Source organism: Aegilops tauschii, chromosome 6 (genome assembly GCF_002575655.3).
Source record: "Aegilops tauschii subsp. strangulata cultivar AL8/78 chromosome 6, Aet v6.0, whole genome shotgun sequence".
Classification (NCBI taxonomy): Eukaryota; Viridiplantae; Streptophyta; class Magnoliopsida; order Poales; family Poaceae; genus Aegilops; species Aegilops tauschii.
The window spans coordinates 462,220,721-462,243,259 of NC_053040.3; the positions used below are offsets into that span (position 1 = coordinate 462,220,721).

General features: G+C 42.9%; 1 long non-coding RNA gene, 1 other non-coding gene and 1 pseudogene across 3 annotated transcripts; 1 reads left to right on the forward strand and 2 right to left on the reverse strand.

Annotated features, from left to right (window-relative positions):
* The first annotated feature begins 551 nt into the window (after positions 1-551).
* On the forward strand, positions 552-9,316 carry LOC109785544 (uncharacterized). The gene is made up of 2 exons (XR_012188184.1): positions 552-1,529; positions 9,027-9,316. It is a non-coding gene; the product is annotated as an uncharacterized protein (transcript).
* Positions 1,524-9,028, reverse strand: LOC141026294 (uncharacterized; annotated as a pseudogene).
* Positions 9,317-17,268: 7,952 nt separating the features above from the next.
* LOC109785542 (uncharacterized) lies at positions 17,269-19,999 on the reverse strand. 2 transcript variants are annotated; one of them, XR_012188185.1, is made up of 6 exons: positions 19,709-19,999; positions 19,446-19,595; positions 18,172-18,539; positions 17,982-18,078; positions 17,455-17,704; positions 17,269-17,366 (listed from the first exon to the last, which is right to left on the reverse strand). It is a non-coding gene; the product is annotated as an uncharacterized lncRNA (long non-coding RNA). The 2 variants fall into 2 exon arrangements; XR_006665658.2 differs by lacking the exon at positions 17,269-17,366 and having other exon boundaries at positions 17,418-17,704.
* Between the last annotated feature and the right edge of the window lie 2,540 nt (positions 20,000-22,539).

Sequence of the window (22,539 nt, forward strand, 5' to 3'; positions counted from 1 at the left end):
TGTTTTAAATTCGAATTGAAAGCGTAAATTTACGGAAAGAAGCGTATTGTGACGGTGAATCCACGGAGTCAATCCATGCTTTATTATTAAAAAAAATAACTAGTACAAATGCCCGTGCGTTGCAACGGGCGAATTTTTTTTATACATGCTCACATGGTATTACGCAACCCTTCTTATATCTAATTTTGGCTATCATCAGAAATAAGGTTACACTGAGCATAATAGTTTGGACCATAAATTTGGGATGTGAAGAAGCCACCCTGACGACGTTCGTCAGGACCTAATTGACCTCCGCACTATTATTCAATGAAATAATAGTTTTGCATGAATAGTCTTTTAGTTCATTTTTTAAGTAACACACATTCTGAAAAGTATTTTTTTTGTAATTTTTCAGAACATATTCAAAAAATTGGATCATTTTTTTATGACGATCAATTTTCTTGGAAAAGTATATTTCAATTGTATTTTTTTAGCATAACAGTTTGGACCATAAATTTCGGACATTAAGAAGCCACCCTGACGACGTTCGTCACGACCTAATTCACCTCCGCACTATCATCCGATGAAATAATAGTTTTGCATGAATAGTCTTTTAGTTGATTTTTTAGTAAAACACATTCTGAAAAGTTTTTTTTGTAATTTTTCAGAACATATTCAAAAAATTAATCATTTTTTTGTTGACGATCAATTTTCTTGGAAAAGTATATTTCAATTGTATTTATTTTTGCATTGTTTTTTGGCTTGGCCCAAGCAAAAGAAAATATGTCTGCTACCCCTAAAAAAACATAATATGTCTACTACTAAACAACAAAAGAGAATTTCTCAAAAAAGAACAAAAAAGCATTTGTAGTGTGCTTGCTATGGTGGAGCTTATATTCACCAAAATCCGGCAATTGGCACTTGCAAGAGGGAGAGTTCATCGATATTGTGAGTAATCGCCTGAGTTAAACCGGAGTGGAGGGGTGTGGGGTCGCCGGTTTGTGGTGATCTCGCCATTGTAATATCTTGTACATATACTCTCTCTTTTTCTATAAAGCTAAGGTACGCTTTTTCGTACTCTTAAAAAAAAACAGAGACGTTACTCTAAAAAAAGGAAAGGAGACGCACGAACTCGATATCTCTTCCCGTTCCCCATTTTCTCTCCTGGTGCTGGCCAAGCGGCGGCGCCGCCGCCTCCCGTCTTCTCGTCGTTCTCGGAGGATGAGGGCACGAAGGATGTGGCTGTACCGTCGTGCCCTCCACCTGCGCCGGCTTATCAACGGGACCTTGCGCGGCTCCCTCTTATTTCAGCTCCGCCCGCGCCCGCGCCACCGTCGACGGCGCGGCTTCGGCGTCCCCGGTGGCTCCTGTCCGACGCCTACAGCGCTTCCTCGCGCGGATGCAGCGGGCTCCTGGCCGGTAGAGGAGGAGTTGGATGCAGATTGTTCCACGGCGTGGTCCTGCTCGCCGCCGACGAGGCCCTGCGAGGGGCGAGGAGACGGCTCCACTGCTCCGAGCTCCTCCGACGTACTGCTGCTGGTGCCATGGAGGTCCACCCCCACTCTCGCCCCTGTCCTCTCTTTCCATGTACTGCACTGCAGCAACGAACTTAGTACCAATCTACACAAAAGATTACTGAAGTTAATCTGGGCAATAACATACCCTCGTCCATTAACATTTTATTAGATGCGAAGTTTAGGACTAACTGAACCATAGATTTGCAGAGCAGAGTGCAAGGAACTGGTTAGAAGGTTCAGTTATTTAACTTTTGGGAAGTACAGTTAGTTGTTGCATGATTAAACTACATTTGGGGATTGCCTTTCTTTGTATGCTTTTCCGAATAAAATGTAGAGTGTAGAGATGAACTGTAATATGAGAGGACAAAACTTGTCACTGTTCCCGGCTGGGTGTCTCCTGTTTCTTCATAGTTGTAGATGTAGCTTTTATTCTGGTTACTTGTTGCCTAGTTCAGAATTACATGCCCTTGTCGTCTGGTTCCCTTGCCACCGTGTTCAACCTGTGCACCAAGATCCCTAGCAGCTGCAGTTGGAGTTGATCCACCTGTGATTGGTGTTGGTGCTGCTGTTTGTATTGCTACAGCAGTGAAGGCCACGGGTCTTTTTGAGACTATTAAAATTAGGTATACTTCCATCTAGTTATTCCATTTTATATAGTATATCCACCGGATTATATTCATCTGCCCTTTCTATTAGATCCTTTCTAAAATGTGCATATATATATAGTTTTCTGGTTTGTTTGGTTGTTTATCTTTAGCTATGAAATTATATGTACTTTTACAAAATTGGACAGATATATTTCAGGTTCCAGGGGAGGTAGAGAATGTGATGTTACGAAAAATTAGTGCAGCAGCAACATTTCCAGGGAGAGAAATATGTTTTTATTTTGACTTGCAAGTCTCCTTTTGCCCTTAGTTACACAGTTTGGTGCTAGATTTGCATATACACATAGAATTATTTCTATAGAAAATCCATGAATGAGTTAGTGAACACATAATAAAAAATTCCATGAATGATTTAGTGGTTTAGTAATTATATCATGACTGATTTGTATATACATAAATGAGGTAGTGTCCTTCAAGACAATAAAGTTCTGAATTCTAACTGAGAAGTTGTCACTTGGCTGCAATGTTTCTGTAGAATCCAAGCAATAAATTTAAGGTTAGAAAATAAGCAATGCAATGTGAAATATAAATAGAAACTGAAAATTTGAACAAGAAATTGAAAGGTTGCAGTACCTATTTGGTTAGGACTTCAGTGTAGACAATATTTTTCGTATACGTCCCGCTTGTATTGGTCTTCTTATTCTTCTTTTTCTTCCCACCCTTTGAGTATGTGTCGCCTGTACTTGTCTTTTTATTCTTCTGTTTATTGTCATCATGTGTACCTGTTAGTACCTTTATGTTTGATGTCGCGGTTGCTCTAGAAAGCGCGGCATATAGTTGACCATGTGAGAAAACCGGTTCAGGCAGATAGACCCAACATTTGGTATCGTCTGACCTTGTGATTTGTTTATTGTCATTGCAAAACTGAGCCTGACTGGGAACTGTTTCCTCTTGAAATAGAAGGGGAACATGTCATCGTCAGAGGGGCATAATGGTATCCGAGGTAGGAAAAACTCGCATTCCAGAGTGCTGTCCCACCACAATCTCTGCATCAATTGTATTTTTTTGAAAACCACGTACGACCAACCTCGTGCCATTGCAGAGTCCATTAGCAGGGTCGATGTTCCTGAGTAGTATGATTGGACAATTAATTTTGAGCTTCAACATATGCGGAGGCAGTCCATTTGGGGTTAGGGTGTTTAGGAATTCTGGTGGATAGTAGTTATGTGGGTCGTCTTCTACAGAATCAAAGCTGTGGTACACCATCTCCTCCCCCTGGAAGCGATCAATCATTTTTAGGTTGATTTTGTCTACGCAATCGTTCCTTGTGGATAAAATTGCTCTTGATATGATGTACTTTGGATCTTTTAGTGAAGCATTGCCTGTTTGGTAGATACTGTTGATGAGTCTATCGAGGCCATTATCATCCGTCTTATTTGGCACACATATGCTTGTAGGTAGTAGTATTTCACCATCATCATTTGTCTCCTCGGTTCCGTTCCCAATGCGTAGTAGGTATTCTGCGAACCAAGAGTCGTTTTGAGCCCTCATGTTGCGTACAAGCTTCAATTGACGCATGCAATTCCAGAGCTCTGACCTGCGCAGTGATGCATCTACTATTTGGGCTCTGGTTCCCTTCCGGACAACAGGTAGCACTTGTCTAAAATCTCCCCCAAATACAATAGTTTTTCCACCAAATGGAAGATCTGGTCTGTCCGTTATGTCCCGCATGCTTTTGTCTAACGCCTCCACTGTCTGCCTCTTAGTCATAGATGCTTCATCCCAGATTATTAGTGATGCTGCTTGGAGTAGCTTTCCTGTCCCACTTTGTTTTGTGAACCTACAAATAGCTCCATTGTCTATTTTTAGTGGAATCTTAAACCTCGAGTGTGCGGTTCTCCCTCCAGGCATTATGGAAGCAGCAACACCGGAAGTGGCCGTCGCCACAGCAATCTTGCCTTGTCCGCGCACTGTGGCCAAAAGCGCCCTGTAAAGAAAAGTTTTTCCTGTGCCTCCCGGCCCATCGACAAAGAATATACCTCCTCTTTGGCGGTCAACCGTGGCTAGGATTTCGTCGTAGGCCTTCCTCTGCTCGTTGTTGAGGTTTTTATGCAACGATGCGTCCTCAGGGTCCACCTCGATGGAGGTCTCCTCAATGATCTCCCTAGGTATGTCGTCTGTCGTCTCATGCTGTTTGTCGATATCTGGAAGAGGAAACGATTCTATGTCTTTCCCCATTGAGTGCAACATGTCTGATATTTTTCCGAACCATCTGTTTGACCGTGTGCTTGCATTTGCAGTTTCTGCTGTAGTCTTCTGACATTGCCTCTAGGTGATTGTTCCAGAGGTTACGGACGTCGCTTGGCTCGCAAAAAACCAAGATTGTCGCAAATAACCTTCTGAGCGATGATGGCATCCGAAACAACTCAGCTTCTGTCATGCAATCATCTAGTGTGTTGTCTGCCTCAATGAGCCCCCGTTTTTCTGCAGCTTCACGGAAGGTTGGCATTACTTGTCCATCGACTGTTCGTAGGTCTTCGTAGCTGGTGGCGCCTGTCACGTGGTTTAGGAGAACTCGAAGATAGTATCGTTCTCCTTCAGCCAGGTGTGCTGAGACGATCCTGCCAACCTGGAACACAGCGGCTCGCTTCCTCTCTTGCCAAAACTTCCCTCGTCTTTGCCAAGTATAATATTGTGGAAAGTCTTTGTATAGTATGCCTCGTGCTTTCTCATATAAGCTGTTTGCTTCAAAGTACGCTGTCAATATTGATCTTTCTGTGCCATCACGGTTGATAACATTCTTTATTTTTTCCATACCATGATATGAAACCATGTGCATATTTGGGAGATGTAGCTGCAGTTGCAAGACAGGTGGGTGCATTTTGCTTAGTTCAAAGCCATATATTCTCCACAGTGCTTCCGGAGGCGTCACCCACCGTGCGTCTCTGTATTGTTTAATCTCGTCGATTTCGACTTCGTCCACTTTGTCAGTTACTGACACAGATGCTCGGTCATGACCCTTGTAGATGTACTTGAAGAGGTACTTAACGGCTTTAATGCTTGAGCATATCTCAATATTTATGTGGCAGTTGAACATCCTTAACAGATAGGGGTTGTAAGGAACAACCCACCTATTATCTAGTTGGCAATTGCGGACCATTTCAGTCGGACCATCATTGCGTCTCCTATAAAGTGGGTAGGAGTCCTTGCCTTGAATCGTAGTTTCGTTAAATGGCCTTGGATAATTATTCTTGCATGACGGACGATTCTTTGTGCATGGACAAAATTTATTCAATGCACCGCAAGGACAATGCATCATATGTTTGACTACCATTTTGTGTAGCTCTGGGTACTTGTGCTTGTCAGGGAGCTCAGCGGAGATAATTCTGTCATACTGTTCCGGACATGTGTATTTGTATTTCCCGGTCATGATGAGCAAAAAGTGAGCACGGGGTAGTCCCCTCTTTTGGAACTCTACGACATATGTATATGCCTGAACCTTTCCAAGAATGGCCTTCTCAAATAGTTGCTTCTTCATTTCTTCTAGCTTGGCCCTGAAGACACGAACTACAATGTCTGGGCGATCTTGTGGTGTTTGTCCGAACTGTAGTTCACGTGTGATCTCTTCCCAGTTGGGGTTGCAGGTCATTGTGAGGAATACATCCGGCTTTCCATATTTTCTAACTAAAGCCATAGCATCTAGATACCGGCGAAGTTTATCTCATGGCCCTCCAATAAACGATGAGGCAAGTACTCTCCGTTTTCCGACTGCATCTCCATTCTGTTCTCCTGCTTGAATGCTGTCTAGAAGGCCTTGGTATAGATCTGCCCTTATTTTGTTCTGATGATGCCACATATAATCCAATCTGGAGCTTTCAATCTTGATGTATGTATCTACAGCAAACTGCTGGAAAAGCCGTCCACCGTGCAATATTGGGTTGAATATGTTTGGTCGTGTATGGAATTTATAGCAGTAGTATTCTCTCATGGTTACCCACAGGCCACTGACTGAATCTGTGCAAATATTGCATCATGGAAACTTAGTTGAATATGTAGTAGTGAAGCATATATGAAAATTGAGTTCTGAATATTACCTGGATCATCATCATTATTGATATTTTCAGCACCAACATCTTCCTCTTGTGTATCCTTCTTTGGGATTTTCCTATGCTAACCCAGTTCAGCTCTTGGAAAGAATAGAGGATACGACAACGGATCATAGCACCCGTAATATGATCGAATGTGCTCTATTTCGTTGTTGTTCCCATGTAGTATTACATTCCTGTCATAAGTATTTCTTCTTTCATTTCCTTCAATCCACACTGCAGCTACCTCTGAATTGATTGGTGCGTTGTATGTTCGCTGGTCCAATCTTTGGTCAAGGTTCAAGATGAGTCTGTAGTCCTCAAGGTTTTGGGCTTGTCCCAAACTCCTAAACTGTTGAGAGTATATATGGGTTATTGCGTAGAATGTCTGTTATTATTCGAATCACCTGCCTGTCTTGCTCTTACATTGCCTCGCGACAGTGGCGGTACCGATGCTCTAAGCTTGGATCATCATCGTAGAAGTATAGCTCCATATGCTTTGGATCTGAGTGACTATTACCAAATGAGTGTATGTTGTGATAGATCTGACCATGAGCTCGAAAGGTGTAAATACCAGTTGTTCGAATGTCAGTTGTATCTCTGTCAAGGTGACAGTATAGAGTAGTAAATGAGAAGTGTCCATTGAAAAATCTTATATTGTTCCGAAAATGCCTTGCTTCAGAATCGTTGCTTGTCCAAAGTCTCATGAGTTCAGGTGGTGTATCTGGATTGGCTAGTCTTATTTGCCCTTTCTTGCAGCATAACCCTTTAGATTCATACTTGAATTTTGTTGCTTTGCAGAACCTGCAATTTTCTTCCATTTTACACGTGTGTGTTCTTTGGTATGTTGCTGTAGACAAAATCATACGGATCAGGATTGTGAAGTTCCTCGTCTTCCTTGATTTCAATTTCCACTTCCTCATCCTCTTCTGATTTGATTTGTAGCATACAAAAATTAGTGAAGGGGCAATATAATGATGCAAAAATATTAAGATTGTATTGAGCATACCTTCACCAAAGAACATGTATTCATCCTCATTTGTATCTTCTTCAAATATGACTTCATCATTACCTATGTTGTAATTTTTTATTGTTTATATTTCTTTGTATTGCATAATGTTCATATATGAAATTGATAACCTTACCGTGATCATCGTTGTAGATTGATTGTCTTGGTCCATCTACTTCTTTGATGGTTTTGTCTTTCTCACATATGACTTCATCATTATCTGTGTAGTATTTTTTTAATATATTATTTGTCTATTGCATAAAAGTAAATATGATATTGATAGCCTTACCGTGATCATCGTTATAGAATGATTGTATTCGTGCATTTACTTCTTTGATTGTTGAACACATTGACGAGGGGATGTCTGGCCACAAAGCCACCTTGCTGTGATTGTCGTTGTAGGTTGTTTCTGTTGTGGCATCTGCTTCTTTGATGCTTGGAAACATTGACGAGGGGATGTCTACGCACAACGATGGTTATTCGTACATAAAGATCTTATTTTGAATGCAAGTATTGTATAACATTTAGAGTATTACCATAAATCATGACCTCTGGTTGCTGTAGAGGTTCCGTGTCATCGTTGCCGGTTTCTGTCATAGATGCATCTTCTTTTGATGATACAGAAACAGTTTTCATCCGCCTTGTCGAGAATTCTTTGCTACGGCGGTGTAGCAATGTTTGCCTTTCTCCGGGTATTCTCCATCTTAATTGAATCTTTGCTTGGTGTGCTGCGCTTCAACTCTTGGCTAGCTGTAATTTGTTGTATTCTAGCTTTCTTTTGTTCTGGTTGCATGTTTGCATATAGCTCCCTATTTTGTGCCCTTTTTTGGTTTTGTTTTGCTGATAGGCTTCACGGCGTTTGTCCTGCTTTCTCTGCTTTTCTTCATTGGTCATCTCTGCTTCTGTCTGCATATTTGCATATTTCTGCCTTTTCTGTGCGCATATTTTTGTCTTGTTTCTCTGATAAGCTTCACGTTGTTTTTTTGTTTTTCCTGCTTTTCTTCATTACTCATCTGTGCATATCGCTCTCTAACTCTTTTTCTTCTTTGTTCCTTGGCATCCATTAACGGAGATTGAAACTCAATTGGCTTTCCTGCACGGTAGTTTTGGAATGTGTAAGAATATGTTATTTAATAGAAATGAGAAACTAATTGGAATCGATATATGCATCAGCAACAGTGATTAATGTGTTATTTAATAAAAAGAATAAACTAATTAAAATTGATATATGCATCAGCACAGGTCTCGAGCTCTAGAAAATGGTGGAAATAATTATTTATCAAGTTACATGAAAGAAAACTGCTACAGAGAGTCAAGGGTCCTTGGTCCTTTCTTATTTTGTGTTGTTCTGTCCATTTTAGAATTATATTAGTGATATCTTCTTGGTGAACTCTGCGGAAATTTTAAGCTTCTTATCATTTCTATTGTTTTCTTCAAAAGAGAATTATTTGATTTGCATTTCAGTTAGTGAAATTAAGCAGTTCATGCCTTGGAATAGATATCAAAAAATCCTTGAAGTGATTATAAGTAATAAACAGTATTCTAAATATGCATTCATTCAGTTGGAGCCTTCATGGACTGGATATCTAATATTGTGAAACCGACTGTTTACTTTCCCGTATCTATATGCTGATGTAGATATCTTTAGGAATATATAAAATCCATGATCTGATCCATGTATTTACAAGAGTTACCCAACATGCAGTGGTAGGACATGCATATTCTCAGTAGTTTTGAGTTATATTGATTGTATCCCTTCGGTGATCAACATGTAATCACTCTTTAAGAATGTACGATTAATTGTTTTATTCTAATCAAATTGCAATAGCAGGACAGGGGGAGAGGGCCATATACGCCTATGGTTGTCCTTAGAAGCATGAGGTCATTGTTGATTCTAAATTTGATTTGTACATACCTGGGTCGATGTTTTTGACGTCAGCGGCGATACCGGCGAGGCAATGTGGAAAGCTGGATTGTTAAGAAGAATCGACCAAGGACTTGATATATATTGGATTAAGGGGATTGTACATGTACTAGCACAGATGCCCGTGCGTTGCAACGGGAGATTTTTTGACGTGAATTCAAATTTAGTGAGAATTGTTAAAGCTTGTTCATTTCACCAACTTGCTTCGTGCGCACCTTCTTCAAGTCAATTTTGACAAAGCGCTCGTTCTTCTGTCCAACCTTGACAAATTCTATATGAATATGGATAAAGGAAGGTAATAATTTAAAAAAAATCTAGTGCACTCCATATCTTAAAAAGTAACAAATATGGTTACTCATCCCGCAAAAAAATGCTACTTTCCTCTCTAATGATTGTTCTTGTGATTGTGTGAACATAATGTAATTGTTGTCGTGCCTACCAGAGTTTCACTAAAAGGGGAAAAAATGAACAATGAGCTAAAATCAGGAACCGAGGAAGAAAATTGTGGAAGTTACAATCTTTTGTTCAAAATTGTACAATTAAAATATGCCCTTGCGTTGCAGTGAAAAACTATTATCCCCGCATGGCCGCGTCCTCCTAGTAAATGAACACGTTTTCAAGACTCAAGAATAGCTATAGAGATGTGCTAGAGATAAAAAAAACCTTTGAAATTATATACTAAAATGAGATGAGGACTTTTAAATGCAATTGAAACTAAAAGGGCTACAATGTCAACATGGCCTAATTTCATAAAAGCATCCATGGTAGTTTTGGTCCTATAAAGATAGCCTCATACACTTCAAGCATCAGAGTCGTTGTCTCCTAGCTTGATGTCCCTCTAGCCTTAAAATATATCTCCAACAAATGAAAAAAGTAAAATTAATTGGTCTCACATACTGTACCTGAAAGCGTTGTAGCTGGTGTGTTTATTAAGGGAGCGGTTAGAAGCAAGCCGATCCAAGACAGTCGAACAACACAAAATGATGAGTCAAAAAAGTAAAATCACTGTTTGGAACAAAATGGTAAGAACAAAACCAATATTTAAGAAAGAATTCCTATGCAATTTAGGGTTCGTCTATGGTAAACCTTTTTTTCTGGACACCGTTTCAGGTGAGCTACCAACGTGTGAGACGTGATGAGGCTAATTTGATGCGTGCTCATATATGCCTGATTGATTATTGGAATGACGACCAGATTTTTTCTGTTTCAGATCAGCCATGACACACATGTATGTGATGTTCGGATTGGCCATAGGCCATGCGTGGGTGTTTAATTAGGAGCAAAAATCCCACGAGTCAGCCTCAGCTAGCCAGAGGCTGCAAAAATCCATCCGACGCCACTTTGCTCTGCTTCATGTGGCCGGTTAGCACTGCCGTCCGTCGAGACGCCCCCGCTGCTCGACTTCTCTCTCCCGCACGCCTCCTCCATCTTGCTCCGTCCGTCGAGCCGACCCCGCTGATCAACTTGTCTCTCTCCCACTCAGGCCTCCGTTGACCTTTGCCCCCTGCTCGCTGCCGCGGCAGCACACGTCCCGCCTCGCTGCATCACCCCGGCCTCCGCCGGAAGCTCGCCATCTGGACACCAATCCCTCTTTCTGCCCTCTACTTGTTTGATTTCCAAGCTTGCTTATTGATTTGCTAAGCAACATGTATATAAACTGGACTGATTCGATCTAATGAAGCGAGGTGGGACTATTCTATGGATGCACAATAGTGGAAGGGCTGATCAAACTTTCGCAACCAGGATAAGCCAACGAATCGTTGATCGATACAGGCTGTGTGATGGCGACCAGCGCGGTGAGGTCGGCGTTGAGCGCGAGGCCGCGGGCCGGGCCGCTGGGGACGGTCAACTCGTCCACATACCCGTCGTTCAGGGACGCATCCGTCACCGGAGCTTCGGCGGCTGCGGGCGGTAGATGAGGTACACGGTGAGCACGGCCACAACGATGACGACCACCGCCAGCCAGAACACGATGCAGCAGAGAGTGAAACAGGGCCGGCAGCTGCCCGCGCTTTGCCTCCAGCGAGAGGAAGCCCGGGGAGCCTTTCCGAAGTCCTCCTCCCCGGCGTCTAGCGGGATGTCCTGGCGGCATTTGCGATGGTTGACCCCTGGTGATCATGGTGCCGGTGCTGCTACAGGCTCCCGTTGCCCGATACCGGCACGTTCACTTGGTAAGGTGCGCCGCCTTCGTCTGGCTTGATCGTGGTGACGCTCTCGACCCTTGTGGTGTTCGTCCTGAAGCCACCGTTGCCGGTCGGGCGCGGGCCCATCCGCGGTGCCTGGATCAGCCATGGGAACCTCGTCCTCTACTCTCCCGGGACGCGCTCGTACCTGTACCGTCGATTGTCGACCGCCATCCGCGGCAGCTGCGCTGGCGGTGGCTGCCCATGCCTTTGCCACAGCGCCATGTAGTACGGCCTGGCGGACGCCGGCAGCAGCGCCTTCGGTTTGTCGACTTCCTCAATGCCGTCGTGGCTCGGCCTACCGGGGATGCCGTCGTCGCCAGGATGAGGATGCATCTACGCCTCGCTCGTTCGGGACGTATCAAATTTTATTAGTACTACCTTGCTTATACGTTTTAGATTTAAACTGAAAGCGTAAATTCACGAGAAAAAAGCGTATTGTGACGATGAACTTAAAAAGTCAATCCGCGCTTTATTATTGCTAGCAAAAGTGCCCGTGCGTGCAACGGATGAACAACAAAAAAATCATAAAATTTATAGACCCCAATAAAACAATTCGAGTTCAGGCAAATTGCATCAATATGTCATCAATTCTACAGATTGATAATTAAGAATAAATGATGCAAGAAAGTGTACAACACGAGACATCAAATTTATGACAAAAAGAAATAGATCAAAGATTTTTAATGATGTAGGTAGTCAATCCCCCTAGGGGCACTTTTAATACATTCATAATCCTGCATGTTCCTCATTTAATTATGCATGCACCGTGGATCCATTTAATTAGCTCATATATTGTTACAAGTCCATTCGTTAATCAACATGTTTTCTTTAATTGTGCATGCTTGGCTGAGGAATCCTACCCCCATCATACTTCCTCTCTTCCGGTTTATAGGGCTCTATTCAAAAATCTCACCAACCAGGATAGATGATATGTGATGGAATAGTTTTTGTAGTTTACAAAAGTACTCACTTAATGTTCCAGTGCATTGCAATGGGGCCGGCCAAAGTATTCTAGTTGTGTTCAACACCAGTTATGTCAAATATGTAGTACCAAGGTTGCAAATTCCTTTGGCAACCTTTGTTAACCTAACCAAGTAGCAGCATTGATATTTCAAAAAAGTAGTAGCATTGAGGACAATGAAGATCATACCCTCCCATCAATTTATGTTCGTGCTAAAAAGGCATTATTTTGTCAGATATAATTAGTATTCTGGAGCCTGTATAATAAAATGGGGCGCGCACTACCTTCAGGGTTAGAATCTCATGAAGATGTGATTTTAATGGTGTCAACGCTCCTACGGCCAAACACAATTAAGATATCCGTATTTAGGAAATGAACTATTTGTAGGAACAAAAATGTATCATAAAAATATAAGAACTAAAAAAAGACAGGGATACCTTAGAAGATACCACTAAAAGGCAGATCAGGAGAATCATCACTTATCGATGCCACATTTGTCATTATCTCACTGCCCGGTTAGATAATTTGGGAAAAGGAAATGATAACTCAACCTCTCTCTTCTGAATTTGGAAGAAACAATAGGAATGTGGAAGCTCGGTGTCGTCACCTGACTTGATTCCAGCGAGCTTGTCCATGGTGGTGATTGCCTACAATACCACAGACGTGACTCGCCCCATGCTAGCTACTGCTTCGGCGCTGCCTCACTTTTCACAGGGGTTCCTTGGCAAGGCTTGATGCATGTGTACTACATTCAAAGTTTCAGACTGCATGTAAACAAAAGATACAGAGGTGAGCCCTCAAAATTCAGACTGATTTATCCTACAACGTCGGACGTTTCCAATCAGTCAATGGAGCAGTTCGTGTCATTCATATATTCCATTCCATCTTAGACTGTAAAGAAGAACAACGCTGATGGATGTAGGGGGTAACTTGCCTCCAACCTTGCCGTAGCTGACATGCTTGCTATTGCCAGCCTGGGACCATGGTACGGGAGCAATATAGCAACTGGGCTTCTGACGGGGACTGTATACAACCTGAAGCTCGAGGGCGGGGCGGAGGATCCATCCAGAAGCGTGGCAGGCTATGTGAGTTCACCTAAGGATTGGGTCCAATTCACCTGGCAGCTATATACTCCTACGTGTAATCGTCAAATCTGTCATTGTTCAGATATAATAGATATGCAGCTATACATGTTCTCCTGGCATCTATACATGTAGTGGTCAAATAAATAATAGTTACACGACGGGTAAATAATATTTTGGGCTTCTCAACATTACCAAGGATGGAGATCATTTTTGCTTAATTTTCGGAGTAGCAGTGGAGGAACTTCTTCTGTTGCATATCTGCTATATGTGAACAATGGTAGATAATCTCCCTGTCCTATAAGATGATCTCCCTGTATATACTGTATCCCCTGCAAATAATATCCCTGTACAGTCCTATGAGGAACAAATCCGGCAGAATATAATTGAAAGCAGTTTTATGCAGGCGGGCTCTCTGATCAATACTAAGATCATACATCTCTAGCTAACAGATTACTACATGCATATGGATCAACCCATCCGACTACATGGATCTCTTACATATTACTACATGGATCAACAAAGATTAATTCATGGATCAAACCAACCAGATTACTACATGGATCAACCCATCCGACTACACGGATCTCTTATATATTACTACATGGATCAACAAAGATTAATTCATGGATCAAACCAACCAGATTACTACATGGATCAACCCATCTTTAGTAGGCAAAGATTAAGTACCTGGATCAAGTAAAAATAATACAGTACCTTGACGTCGTCAGACCATAGCATCATGCCAGACCGGTAGCCGTGGTGTCTTACATGCTGTTGTTCAGTGGGGCGATGACCGATGAGGCCGACGCGTCCGCGCAAGGAGTGTTGTTCATCAAGGCCAACAAGTCTGCGATGACACATGCATCGTTGGCTGCCCGAAAAGTATTGGGGCGGAAGCAGCGGCCAAGCCGATCTGGCGGCATCGAGTTGCTGCGCTAGCAACGGCCGTGAGGGACCATGAGGCTGCGGGAGGGTAGGTCGGCGTGATCTATGTGTGTTGCCAGCGGAGACTGAGGCGGATGGGGATGCCAACGCGGCATGGTGCCTACCCATTGATGGAGCCTCATCGTCGCACGATCTGCCATGGCTGCCAATCATGCTTGTGGACCACATCACCACACGTTGCAGGCAGTAGAGATACTGGTGTGGTCGTTGACTGGAAGCCGCCCGTGTGCCATGGTCACCACCGCCGGAGCCGACCACGGAATAGAGGGAGATGGATTGGCGGTGTGCAGTGCGGTGCGTTGGCGCCGGCGACCGGGGTGAGGGAGGAGCGAGAGGGGTTGGACCGTGTTGGTCGGTTAAGGGAGGCGTGAGCATCCGGGGTAGGGAGAGCGATGTGCGCCGAGAGCGAGGGCATGATTGTTGGAATTGGTCTCTTGGTTTCTAGGTACGCTCGTGGGCCAGATCAACGTGAGATACGCGGGGTAAAAAAACCGACGAAAAAATCGGTGGAAGAGGGACGAAAACAACAACACAGCGGGGGATATATAGATAGTTATTAGTACCACCTCGTTTATATCGTTTTTATTACGATTTTGTCCATACAACCCGACAAAGTCGATCCGTGCTTTATTATTAGGGAGAGATATATAAATATAATATAACTAGTAAATATGCCCGTGCGTTGCTACGGGTGACAATGCAGCTAAACTAATCGAACAAATGATTAAGTTACTTGAATGACTTCTTAAAGATGGAATGCATGGATAGTATCATGAGGTAGACCTACAAAATTTTATTTAACCATTGACTGCTTAGGCGCATCAATCAGTCTTTTTTCAGTTTGATATGTTGATGTCCAAGAGCACAATTTTAGTTTAGGGGTTGTTCGGATCTCCTTCAACGCCATGCTTCACCAACTACACGAATCAGAGGCCTCTCATAGTACAATTTGGTGAAGTTGCCGCAGCTTATCTTCGTGAAGTCGAAATCACAGAGCTTAATATATTTACGATGACAGTGCCATCGCCAACTGGCTTTACACTTACTTGTGTATCTCCATTTTCATGAACTTTCATGAACCCCGTCGAAGCACTATCCATGACGTTGGATTGTTTCCTTATCACAAGTCCGCCACGAAGCGCTATCGATGGCATCGCCATTGTTCCATTCTCACAAGCTCACCACTGTCCAGCCACCCGCCCTCCACCTCAATTCTACTTGTGTCGTCGCCCCACCATTGCCTCCCTCTCCTCCCGTCGTCCTCCTCCCTCCATCACCCTCTTTCACACCATTGGCCTCCTTCCTAGTGTCACCCTCTTCACCAACATAGACCCCCTCCCCGCCGTCGACCTATGCTATGTTCGTGGCCAACCCCTCATCCAACAGAAGTCCCAAATGGTGCAAGTCCTCCACGAAAGCTGGACCATGGCGTTGAAGCTTCAACATTTCCATACATTTAAGATTAGGCTTATATGTATGTTTCTTTCCCTGGAGTTGTTGCATAGTGAAATAGTTTAGCATAGCAATGTTAACTTCAGCTAGAAATACAATATATCTGCTCCGGTAATAGCTCATCTAAATAAATGTTATTTTTCACTTGTATATATACTTTGCAAGTAATCTTTCATCAAGTTCCCACACATAGATGTAAAATCACTGCCACTTGCATTCAATCGCCAATTGTAATAATTCTCTAATAAACCTTTTTCTTCTAATTTTTTGCTGGCTCTACAGGGAATATCAAGGTCACGGCTACCAGATTTTTAGATCAACATAATGTGTCAGTATATCATCACTTTTAAAATAAAGAAATTTGCGGATATGATATAAACTTCAGTGTCACTACATTTACAATCCATATGATAACCAATAATGGCCCATAGCTCGTACATGTACAATATGAATGTTAGAAGGTCCACCACACTTTCCTGCTCCATCCTTGCTACAGCTGAGAGAGAATAGGCATACAATGTGTTACCCTTGCAATATGAGAAGCAAAGTACAGAGCCACAACGGTATTTCAAGTAGGCACAAGAGAGAGAATATATTGCATTACTTCTATAAGGAATATAATGGTTCCAATGAATTGGTATCCAGGTTTGACTACTTCCATAAGAAACTTATTTCCTGTAGTGTGTAGACACTTGAAGAAACATGTTTCATGTAATCTAGACACTTGAAGAAGGCAAATGTATATGAAGCTCTGCAATTCCCTCATTGGTCCTGACATATTGGATCCTTCGCCATGCATCCTGGGTTCAGGGGCTCATTCTTTCCCTTGCTTCAGTTGCTTGTTACCTGGCATACAACGTGTCATCTCATTCCAAAAAATACTGAAGGACTAATAGACATGGTCTTCATGAGTTTATCCATTGCTTGCATCTGTATGTACATACTGACATGGAGTAACTCCTCTCTCAGTGAATTTCAGAAAAGGGTCATTTGGCGATGACTCATGTGAGCTGTGCTCAAGCCAGTTGACCAATGCTGCAGCTAAAGCATCTTTGGAGAAAGTAACCATGCTGAGATATAGGTTAGAAACAAAATAGAAGCCAATTTTTAAGATAAAACATGGTAAACATGATAAACATGGTATTAGCACAACTGGAGCAAAGATCACAACATGGAAAAATGATCATCATTATAGATAAAAAATAGGATGGGTGAATAAAATAATTATTTCTCCTCAATTTGACATAGCAGAGCACGAGTACACCCAAATAGATACATAATTTGCCTGCTTTCCATACTACCTAGATAATTAGAATTGCTTGAAGGCAAAGTCTGTAAGAAAGGAATATGTAGAAATTTGAAAACCAACATAAAGTAATCTGACATTGTTCTAACCTTACAAATTGAGGTGCATTAGTAAGAAAAGTGAAACTTCTTACCCTGTTGCTTGCACAAGTAGCAGGCTTTCCTAGGTTTGAATCACTCCAAGAAATCAATGGGTAAACTGCGGCATCTGCTATGTTCTGCTAATTGTGCGGTAGTACGAAGTGGTTAAGACATCGACATAGGGACGGATTGCATCACAAATTTGACAACCAACAACGACAGGAGCACATCTCTGAAGAAAGCACAAATCCACAATGTGATCTCTACTCTCTGATAGCCGGTGGAGAAAGTAGACGGAGAGCGCCATCACCAGCACATACATGGGGTTCATCACGAGCACTGGCGGAGCTCTGTCCAGGCTACAGAGGCGACGACGCGGGGTTCATCTCCGTCGCGCACATTCAGGCGTCCACCGGCGGGCTGCATGCCCTGTCGAGCCGGCCCTAGTGCTCTGTCAAGGCTATTAGTGCAGTAGCGCAGGTCGTTGCGCACACCGGCTCAAGATTCATGCCCCTGTATCGCTTCTCGGCGTAGTATACTCGCCGCCTACTCACTGGCCCCGTTTGCACCCTGCACACACACCAGCCACCAATTAACATATATGCACAACCACCAATTAACATATATGCACACACACACAAGAAGCTACGCACCGCATACTCTACACAACCAGGACAACATCTTCTACACACTCTGAATTGATTACATAACATCACAGAAAACAATTTTGTTGTCAAATTTCAATATATTATGGAAAGCATGCTGAAAGAAACTTTGATAGTTGAAAATGCCTAATTATGTTTCCTATGGGCATCGGTTAAAATGTCAAGAGTAGGGTTAAGAATACCATGAATATATAGCCTTCTTGCCATAACGTATCATCAATCTAGTCAGTTGTCCTTTTTTGTATGGGCGCATGATCCATAGCTTTGAGATCCATATGTCTATTCTACCAACAGAAGACTATGCATATTAGTGAAAATGATATCGATACATTTGGAAGGTTTGTTTAGTTGTAAAATTATTGTACAACATACCTTTGATTATTCTTAAAGACTGAATGAAGTTAATGTGAGATCCGAAGTGTCTTCAGAATTGGCGAGTGGAGAAGATCAAGATCAATTAACATCAGATGGTGGCTGAAGATTGAGAGAGAATATTAATTGCCTTAGCAGTCATCTTGGGCAGTTGGCATGGATGTTGGTCCCTGACTGATGACGCTCTGCTTGTTTATTTGTTCCCGCAGATCCTCTAAATGACTGGCAGGGTGCCGCCGATGAATAGTTCATCTGTGAGGCCCTCCAGAAACGATAAATAAGCCGTGTTGACGGGAGTTTTTTACTATGCTGCTGGTACAAACGCCGTGAAATACCATCAGAAGCACACCATACCACCAATTAGATGGCTGCAATGGTATACCAATTTCGTTAACAAACTATGAATTAATTCTAAAAACCTATTCTGATTAGGTATCACATGCATGCATACGTATATGTAAACACCTTTAGATAGAGCTCAAGGACTACAACTGTAAGATCCAACAACAATCGGAAAAAACTGAAATTCTGCTGCCACAAGGCCCACAACCGCAGGAAGAAATTCTAGATCAAGACTGCTCTATTCCTCCACGCAGGCTGGGGGCCAAGGTGCGGGCTGTGATCTCGAGCAACCAGAACTGGGCGGTAGATGCAGGCATGAAGTTTGAAACCTAAGGTTAATCTGAGAGCTCCCCGTTGTGTACTTTGTGGACACCTGATCGACCAGTCGTGGGTACTGAGGTGTACGCAGTGGTGGCAGTATGTGTGTAGTGAAGCTATAGGGAATCTGTTCATGCATGAGTCAAACTGAAACCTGATGTCTATGCTTTATGATATAATGCACAAAAGATTAGTAACTGGAATCTTAATTTATTTCTATAGTATTAAGTGGGCAATTATGCCCCATGCCCCCATCTATAAACTGTAGGACTGCCCCAATGATAGTGCGACCGTGTGCTGAGAGTAGACATTCACAGGAGCTCTGGAAGGTGCTTATTAGCAGATGGTTGGTAGGCATTGCATGCTATGGTTTCTCTTTTCTTAATATAATTACATGAAAAAAGCGATTGGCTACAGAGCATAGAGTCTGATCTCTGATGTGTTCATGTTCTCACTTTCTCACCAAATCTGAACCTAAACATTATATTAGTTTGCACTTCAAACATCTTCCGTCTAGTAATTCTATTCATGCATGATCAAGATTGTAGAAACACATACATGTGATTAATCAATCTCGAAAAAATACATGTGATTAAGGATGGGAAAAGACAAACCTGAGGGTTGAAGTAAGATGGAGTTGCATGAATTCTCCATCTTCACGATTGCTAGTTTGACTCTTGTCAGAATATTAGAAATCCCTATCGGCAGAATCAAAACACATATGAAAGCCTTGCGGTATCCATCCTTCCCCTACTAAAATTTGGCTGCAATCAGAAATATTTAATCATTGACAACTGCGGAGATGGGGTAGGGGTCAAGTCAACAGATCTTGGCGGTGCCGGTGCTTGTCAATCATCTATGCAACAGGGAGACATACCATGCAGCAAGTTGGATAGGCGCGCTGTCGAGGAGGCTGGGCACGGTCGTCAGCGGGGCTGCGGGATGGACGTCGACGAGCAGCTCGTCCGTGCTCCCCGCATGGCCGACGAGCAGCTGCGGCTAGGTGTCGCGGGACATGCGGCGGATCCTGCCGATCTCGTCCAGATTTGGTGACCACGGATCGAGGACGGGTACCACAGGGTGGAGGGACGGCGGCGGCGGAGGGATGGGGGCGCGGCGGCGGAAGAAACCCTCGTGCGGGGCAGCAATTTCAGCGACGGGCGAGTCAGGGCTGCGTACGAACTGTTTTTTACACTTATGTTTGGGCTACGGTGGACTGCGGGTTGATTTCTAAAACCACAGGGACGCGGCCCGAAGGAAGTACTCGCTTCAGGTCGAGGCCCAGCCGGTTGAGCCTGCTGGTGACCACAAAAATCGACAGATGAAACGGTTTCCGAAATAGTACCGCCTCGCATATATGTTTTAAATTTAAACTGAAAGCGTAAATTCACAGGAAGAAGCGTATTGTGACGGTGAACCCGACAAAGTCAATCCGTGCTTTATTATTAGGGAGAGAAAAAAATAGGAAAAGATTTTTGGGAAACACTTCAGGTATTTTATTTTTTACTAGCAAGCATGCCCGTGCGTTGCACCGGAAGAAAAAAATCATTCCTAATACACCCAGTCATCGTCATCAGCAAATTCGTTAAAATCTTTCAAGATGCTGCACGACAAACAATATAATAAGTGGTGTTGCACAAAAACATAAATGTGGGCTGATTTTGAAATGTACTCAAGATGTTTTCAATTTATTAGACAACAAAAATAATCTACCCGATAAAAAAATAAACAAAAAAGAAAAAAAATGGGTTTTTAAAAATGATTGACACGCAAGATAATAGCATATTTGAAATCTGCACATTCTTTGAGGAAATTTCTATATATAGTATGTTAAATTTCGAGTTAGAATTTAAAAGATGTGAATATTTTAAAACGTATTTGAATCAGGCCGATAAAAGAAAATTATATAAAAAGGTAGAAAAGTGGGGATAGTGTGGACTCAAACCTGAGTCTCTCAGGGAGAAGCTTGGCGCTCTAGCCAGTGGGCTACTTCATCAATGTTGTACATTTGCGGGTCGCTTCTTAAGGCAAATCCAGGTGCAACAACTTAGGAAAAAATCAAATCATTTCTTCTTACTTATGGGTGGCGTAGTGGTTAATTTATGGCAAATTCAGGGGCAATTTTCAGGACATATCGTCAGAAGCAATAGCCACTTTATTAGTAGAATAGAGATTAAAACTCGATGGCCATGACATGACCTGTAGATGCCTATGGCATCGATGGTTTATTATGCACTCGTATAAACCAAAATCGCCCGGAGATAACTTATGTCATGACCTATATAGTCAATATGTGCATGTAGATTCGGAGAAGACAAAGAATGCATGCATATAGAGAATCAAGCTATTTTATTGGTAAAGGGAGCGTGTTCCTAGTTAATCTACCTAGGTGTTTTCAAAAAAAAAAAGTTAATCTACCTAGGTATTTATTATTAATTACAGAATCTGGCCAATTTAATCAAGTGCTCCCGTGTCCATTCCAGCCCATTCGGGTGTCCACACCAACCATCTCGCGCAGGCGACGCGTCGCACCGTTGTCTATCCCCTCCCCTCCAACCTTATCTTCTCAACTACCCTCTGTTCCGCAACTCCGCCGGCGAGTCCGGTCCGAGGTTGCGGAGTGAGGGCGAGCGTCGTAGACGAAGTAGTCGAACACGCGAAAGTAAATGACACAGAGAAGTATGGAGGAGACCAGCTTTATTAATCAATGATCAGGGGTTACAATGATGGCTCCTCGTTGCTTTATATAGGGGGTAGGGGGTCAAGGGATAAGTACCCACTTAACGTAAAGTGGGGGAAACGGGAGGGGCTAGCCCGTGCGATACGCACGAGGCCGCCGCCACCCCTCGGTGGCCCCGGTTTCCCAACACTCCCCCTTGGGTAATTATCCGTATATCCATGCCTCAAAACTCCGAAAAACCCAGTGGAAAAAAATATGGAGAAAGAGCACACGGTATACATTGTTGTATCGCACGAATTGCCTCGTCAAAAACCTCATGTGAGAAACATCAGGAAAACTCACTCAAGGGAAAAAGAGTACAATCCACTCAACCATCAAGTTGAGTACTCGATCATCAGGATTGAGATTTTAGCGACGAGTTTGTGAAGTTTCTCCCCCTGAACCTTGCATCTCTCTAAGTCTCATCATACCGATTCCACGCACACACCTCTCTAAGGTTGATGTCGGTAATGATTTAGTGAACATATCAGCAAGATTGTCACAGGACTTAGTATGCAAAACTCTCACCTCGTTCAACTGTTGCAGCTCATGTGCATAGAAGAACTTGGGACTAATATGCTTTGTGAGGTTACTCTTCACATAACCCATCTGGACTTGTGCAACGCAAGCAGCATTATCTTCATAGATAATGGTAGGGGTTTGTACGGTGTTCAGCCCACATGTCTGCTGAATGTGGCCGATCATCCGCCGAAGCGATACACACTCTTTTGACGCTTTGAATAATGCCATGATTTCCGAGTGGTTCGTGGAAGTCGACACAAGTGTTTGCTTGGACGATTTCCAGGAAAACGCAGTTCTACCACAAAGGAAAACATATCCAGTCTGCGATTTGCAATCATGCAGGTCCGATAGGTACCCACCATCGGCATAGCCTATAATAGATAGGTCTTGATTTCTTTTATAAAACAGGCCAAGATCTTTGGTCCCTTGCAGGTAACGGAAGACGTCCTTGACACCTTTCCAATGCC